The following is a 7500-nucleotide window of genomic DNA, read 5'->3' on the forward strand; positions in this document are numbered from 1 at the left end:
GCCCTACAGTCATTGCAATTCACAAGACTATATGTACAACGCAATGTCTTTTTTCCCCTTTGATTTTTTTTCCCTTTCCTTTCCTTTCCTTTCCTTTCCTTTCCTTTCCTTTCCTTTCCTTTCCTTTCCTTTCCTTTCCTTTCCTTTCCTTTCCTTTCCTTTCCTCTCTCCATTCATCCATATCCAAACGTGTCAAATCATTAGTGTCGTGCATCACCAAACACCTTACATCACATCACCAATGATGGTGTCGTTGAAGGTGTTACACACCGTCTCACACATCGGCAGGATTGGTGGTGCTCAATGGAAACAGTCGGCTTCACAAACGCATTACGCTTCACCATTGCTGGGAGCAGGCCCGTCGAGAGGAGAGGGGGGGACAGACAAAGGAGTATGTTGTCCCGGGCCCAGGGAGATAAGGGGCCCAGAATCGGGTGCCCATTACATTGTATGTATCGGGTTGGGGGCCCTTTCAGATAACTTTGTCCTGGGCCCAGCCAAAGCTGTCAGTGCCCCTGGCTGGAAGTGTTAGGCATGTTCATTGACATGTGAAGAGTTCAGATGCAAAACCCCCTAAGTGCCTTTTCAGAAAATAATCTTAATTCATTTTTATTTAATACAAAGCTATCAGAATTGCATATTTTTACATTTTATTCATGTAATATAACTATTTATATGTATTATCAAGTACAAAAATGTAAACCAAACCAACAACGGGGTTCTCTATAAATATAGAGGTGCATGTCTTCAGAAATGGAGCTAGGGGGTTTTGCATCTGAACTCTTCATGTGTTACTGTATGTGTGTTTGCATAATACAATTTCAATACTGTACGCCGACAATGTAAATGCTAATGGTTCGTTGGACGTGCATACAGTTTGTGGTGGTTTGAATGGTCCAGATAATGGCATTATCATGATAAAGCTTTCCAATATCTCCCTTCATGATCCGTTCAATCGCCAGTTTCCCATTAACTGGATTGTCACTTTGAACTACACTACCCACGCTGCAATGGGGGAGGATGATTAGATTAGACTGGTAACACGGAGACAGAGATGGAGATTAGATGTCAACTCATCCGAGACCCAATTGTAGTCCATTAGATTGCATTTTATGATATTTAACAATAATGCATCCATCATCTCCCAGAGGCCAGGGAGTCATAGGGAAGACAACATGCATAATAGGCAAGTGCTCTGGTCTTAGGGTGTTATTGGGCAGGTTTGTGATGAAGCAGTGCTGCTTTTGCTAGGCAGCACGTATGCACACTTCGCCAGTTTGATGCATTGTGGTTAGAATTTATCGTGATGAAGCAGTGCTGCTTTTGCTAGGCAGCACGTATGCACACTTCGCCAGTTTGATGCATTGTGGCATCACGATCCTGCCCATTGGCTGCTTGGGTGTTGTTTGCTGGTGGGCGAATTGGTGGTTTCTTATAGGTCATAGCCTTTCCAAATGGCACTAGCCCCGTTTATAGACTACTTTGGACCATTGGCCCAGGAACGTAAGTCCAGGAATTTTAGCCCAGGGCTAGAGTTAGTGTTGTGTTTATAATGTATGCCAACTTAACAGACTCTGAAGGATTCTGAATAGAATGGTAGCCGTGGTAACCCATTCAAAAATGACCTGTAAACACTAGGGATTACTGGTGATCCTGGTAGTTGAGGTGGAACTGTTACCTACGCAACAGTTTTTGGTTTGGCCCAATTCTTGCCTAGCCCAGGTAGTACAGTAAAGGCCTACAGGGGCAAGGCTTACTGTCCCATTTTTGGAAATACGCTTATTTTACACCTCTTCTTGAGTTAAATGATTGGGTTTTACCTTTCTTCCATACTTTTAACCGTTCTCTGGGTATGGCAGTACAAAGTTTACCTCCAAGCTAGCAATTAACATTGAGTCGTATGAGAACAGTTAGCCGCAAACTGGTCTCATAGGACTCAATGTTAACTGCTAGCATGGAGGTAAAATTTGCACTGCCATAGCCAGAGAACGGCTGAAAGTACAGGACAACGGTAAAACCCTATTATTTATCTCAAGGGCAGGGGAGGTTTTAGAAAATCTGAGGCCCTGGGCAAGAAACAATTTTGAGGCCCCCTTTAAATGATTAATTAATAATCGATGATGTATGCAGGCAGTGGCGTAACAACGGAACCCATAAGCAAGATTATTTTGGTGGGCCCCACATTCAATCAATATTTATATAGCACATTATCATACACAACTGTCATTCAGTGTGCTAAAGAGTAGGCTAACGAAAGAGAAGAGAGAAAAATATATTGCTATAGATAGTAGATAACTATCAAAGTCAGATGAAAACAAAGCTGTTTTTAATTTCTTTTGAAATCATACTGTTGGGGCAGGTCTTATTTGGACATCTAGCTGGCCCCAGCAGGCAGCATAATGACTGTGCCATTTCACCCTATCTGGATTTAACACTAGACACTACCAGAGAAGACCTAAGGCATCTAAGGATGATATCGCTCTAGCACATCCACAATAGCCTATATTTAGGGCACAAGGCATTTAGTGACTTAAAGACTATCAGGACTGCTTTAAACTCAATTCTCAAAACAAAACAAAAACCCTCACTGGTAGCGAGTGAAATGACCAAATACTGGAGTGTTGTGATCTCTTTTGCTATTTCGAATTCTAGCAGCAACATGTGGATAAGTTTCACCTGCCTGAGTGACTTTTGGGGAATGCCTGTAAGGGCAGGCTATTACAATAGCCATCTCTGCAGGTAATAAAAGCAGAGCTTAATTTCTTCTTAAGGTGACAAATGATTTAGTTATGCTGTTGATGTGAGCATTCAGCCTGCAACACGTGAGAAATAGCCAGGATAGACCCACACTCGTTCCATAAATGAGAAAAGAAGATAGAATCAGACAATTCGCGGTAGAGGGTTGATTACAAAAGAAAACTTTTTTTAAAAAATGGTGATGCGCCCCTTGAACTAAAACATAGATCACAGCACAACACACCGATGAAAACACAGTCACGAGTCGACACACCACGGTGCACCATAACGCACACTGCACTCGCCAGTGAACACCCAATACAGAGGAAACGGTGACTGAAGTAGAAACTATTGTGTTTCAGAAACCGAAATTAGGCAACAAACGAGGAACAACAGGCACCTTGCGCCAACTGCGCGTGCACACATCTGTTGAATAGTTAACAAGTCCCCTCTCTAGTTCTAACTTGTAATAACTATATCGCTCACAACTCTGAAGTGACCCAGCTTCGTGACGTGATAACAGCTAGACTACACAATAGCCAAACCGTCATGCTAACCAGAAATAAATGCAGCGAACCGACATTAGAGCTCTCAACTTTTGACTATAGTTACACCGAATGACAACAATGCGTGAAGTAGGCCTATGACATGATACGGTATCAAAATTGTGCTGCGGCGGACATAATGATTGAAAGGAATAAACCCCTACCGTGCCTTCTTTGTAGCTTCTGTACAACATATCTTCTGAATATCCATTATGTTCATGCTAGCACTGGCGATTGAAGTGACTTGGTTATTTTACAATTCTGTCTCTGAAGTAGAGGAGTGCGTAGCACAAAGTAACGCAGGGCAATTTGTAACACGGACTTTTTATCAAGATGCACAAATCATGTTCTACCTACATCCATAAACAAGGTCAAGAAGGCATGCTACAACATAGGCAAACGACTGAGTTTTCACTGACAACCATGACTTATTGTGGCTTATTATTATCATGAAAGGACAAGCTCCCCCGCGTCAGGGCCGAATCAGCTCTCTGGGGCAGGCTGACATTAGAAATAACGGTAGAACATTGCCGATGCAACTGGCGCTCTCTCCAAACAGCCGGTATAATGTATCCCACAATGCAAGGCCGCAATGTACAAAAATAAATCAAAGAAAATCCACATAAATATCGTTCTTTTATGGTCTACATTTGTATTTGAAACATTTATTTGTATAGTTCTACCACCCATGTGACCTACAGTTGCTAAAAGTAGGCCTAGCCTACTATTCATTTTCTTGTGGCGTAATGTTGAGTTCAAATTTAAGTCCCACCGTCGTGCTGAAGTAAGTGTGGCACTGGCTATATATACAAATGCAGATTTTCAGAAGTGTTAGATACGTAAAAGAAGCGCGAGAGCCTTCAACTTGTACTGAGTGCAGACATGCAAGTCGGGTAAGACCCGCGACTTTGTAAGAGTAGTTTGGGGCCCCGAGACCCTGAAAACCCATTCCACGTGGAATTGATCCGGATAACCTCGGGGCCCCTGAAAGTACGGGGCCCCGGGCAATTGCCCGACCTTGCCCAGTGGTAGAACCGCTCCTGCTCAAGGGGATGTGTAAAATGAGCTTATTTCCAAAAATGGGACAGTGTCCCTTTAAGTTCCACAATTGTACGCAGGACAAGTGCATTAGGTAGGTGTCCTGGCCTTTGGATGATGCAAGTATATAACAGTACCTGCATCGATATACTATACGGAATGAAATGAACACCTTGTGAAAGGACTAACGATTGGTGCAGGGCAGAGTTCTCATTACGTAAATGTAACATAGCCTTTGTGCAGCTAGCCCGTCATTATGACGAAGACAGAATTTGACGTTCAATATATTTGGGCGTTTAGAAGACACAAAACGCTGCAAACACTGAAACAACCTCTTAGCACTCGTGTGCTGAGGGATCAAACACACACCTAGTCACACACACACATGCACACACACACAAACACACACACGGACACACACACACACACACACACACACACACACACATGCGCACACATACGTATGCGCACACACACACACACGCACACACACGCACACACACGCATACACACGCATACACACACACAGCAAAGGACGTCAGGGCAAAAGAGACTGAAAAAAGACAAACTGCTTAAGCAGTAAGAAAAAGAGATTGGCTCTTGTAGTTGACTGTCCAGATCTATTACAAGGAAAAGCCTTTTTTATATCCGCACTGGATGCTGCAGAAATCTCTCACACACACACACACACACACACACACACACACACACACACACACACACACACACACACACACACACACACACACACACACACACACACACACACACACACACACACACACACACACACACGAAGCTGCAGAAACCTCTCATTCCGGAGAGTCTGTTTCAGTTTACTTCAAATTTGCCTTGAAATTGTATCTGGCCTTGGATGGGACACCCACGTGTGTGTGTGCACAAAGACACACAGTCTACACACACACACACACACACACACACACACACACACACACACACACACACACACACACACACACACACACACACACACAGATGGACATATGAATGCACAACCACTGTGAACACTAAATACGTAAAATCTTTATCAGAATTCCATTGTGTGTGCCTTTGTGTTTTCTGCTGTGTATTTTTGTTTTGCTTCAGCAATGTGACATTGCAATATTCTTTTTGTCTTTCTCTTTTTTCTTTCTTTCTTTCTTTCTTTCTTTCTTTCTTTCTTTCTTTCTTTCTTTCTTTCTTTCTTTCTTTCTTTCTTTCTTTTCTTTTCTTTCTTCTCTTTCTTTGCATCTAATAGCTAAACTCAAGGCACATACGGACATGAACAACAAGAGGAGAGGGGGACTGAAAACAGCTGCAGGCATTAAAGGGAGCAGGGCCGATGACAGCTTTGGCTGGGCCTGGGACAAAAACATCGGAAAGAGCCCCAAACCGGATTAATACAATGTAATGAGGATCCAATTCTGGGCCCTCTCTCTCTCCCTGGACCCTGGACCCTGGACAAGTGACCCCTTTGTCCCCCTCTGTTGACTTCCCTGAAAGGGAGTATTCAAATATTTACTCTGGGCAGTTAGTTCTCGGCAGCATACTAATGGGAAAGCCCACAGATATTTACCTCCCATTGACGAGCTCGGCGGCTTTTTCTCGTTTGTTTGTTTGTTTGTTGTTGTTGTTGTTTTTTTAACTCACCTTGGTAAAATAATAGCTGAAATAAAAAGATATTTACCTCACATTGGCGAGCTCTGCGGCTGCTGCTTCTGTTGTTGGTGGTTTTTTCTCCTTTGTTTTGTTTTTGTTGTTGTTTTTTAACTCACCTTGGTAAAATAATCAAAATAAAAAGTCATGTCATGATATTTGATGACCCACAGATATTTACCTCCAACGTGTCTCCCATTGATGAGTTTTGCTGCTAACGGTGTTGCTTTTGTTGTTTTGTTGTTTTGTTGTTTTGTTGTTTTTTTTCTTCTTCATCAGCCTGCTAAAGCTCATTACTTGGTCATGTCATGATATTTACCTGTTTTTGTTTCATTATTTGATTTATTTCTCTTTTATTTGTCCAGGATAGTCACGTTGAGGCGATTGAACTGAGCCTTGTCATTGATTACCTTTCTACAGCATACTGATGGAACGACCCAGAGGTATTTACCCCCCATGGAGGAGTTTTGTTGCTAGTGGTGTTGTTTTATTTTGATTTTTTTTGTACCCCTTTGCTAAATAAACAAGTAATTCATGTGATGATATTTACCTGTCATTGATAGCCTGATTATCATTGACTTTCCAATCTCTTCGACACTTGGTCTGACCAAGAGCATGACGATTAACATTTCCCAAACAGCATGGTTGACCCGCATCCCTTGGTTTGCTACTGGTTGTTTGCTTCCCGACTAAGGTGCTGTTTCCACGTAGCAGGATATTTTTTTAGCAGGGTATTTTTTTCTCCTGCTACGTGGAAACACAACATGTGGATTAAAAAATCCTCCATTGTAACAAATGCGTTTCAGACCCCTAAACAGGATATTTTTTTCTCCTGCAATTTTTTTCTCCTGCACCTGGATTTTTAAATATCTGCTACGTGGAAACGGAAGGCCAAAACCAATGCAAAACCAATACAAGCAGGAGAAAAAAATATCCACATATAAAAATATCCAGCTACGTGGAAACGGCACCTAAGTGGGAGGAGTTCCAGATATTTCTGCTGTCCTGGGGACCCCCTCGAAAACGAGATATCCTATCTCAAGGGGCTTTCCCCCTAAACAAATAAATTGAAATTGAAATTGAATTTCGATATTTTTATTGCTCCTGGCCTGTTTAGAAGCAACGCTGAAGGCTATGTCATTGATGACCTTTGTAGCTACTGGTATTTTGCTTTTGTGTGTGGCTTTTTACACTACCTTGGTAAAGTAAACAACTCATTTGTGTCATGACATTTACCTGTCATTGATGAGCTTTGTGGCTGTTGGTCTTGTTGTTGTTGTTGTTGTTGTTGTTGATATTTTTTAATATCCTTGCTTTAATAAATGCCCAATTTTTGTTTTCCCAAGACAGACGGTTTGTTGTTGAAAGGTTTGTGTTTTGGCTTTGGGCGTGTGAAGTAGAATTTATAATGTGGTGGGTGATGATGTACTTTTGTTTGTTTGAAAGTTTGTTCTTCTTTTCACATAGTTTTTTGTGTAAGTTTGATTATTTCTGGTATTTAGAGATTCGGTTGATTGATTTTCCA

At 41.9% G+C, this 7500-nt stretch overlaps 1 pseudogene; it reads left to right on the top strand.

The window, feature by feature from the left end:
• Nucleotides 1-1454: 1454 nt before the first annotated feature.
• The window catches only part of LOC134440039 (uncharacterized), a 20460-nt pseudogene continuing 14414 nt past the window's right edge, over nucleotides 1455-7500 (top strand).

This window comes from Engraulis encrasicolus, chromosome 23, assembly GCF_034702125.1.
Source record: "Engraulis encrasicolus isolate BLACKSEA-1 chromosome 23, IST_EnEncr_1.0, whole genome shotgun sequence".
Classification (NCBI taxonomy): domain Eukaryota; kingdom Metazoa; phylum Chordata; class Actinopteri; order Clupeiformes; family Engraulidae; genus Engraulis; species Engraulis encrasicolus.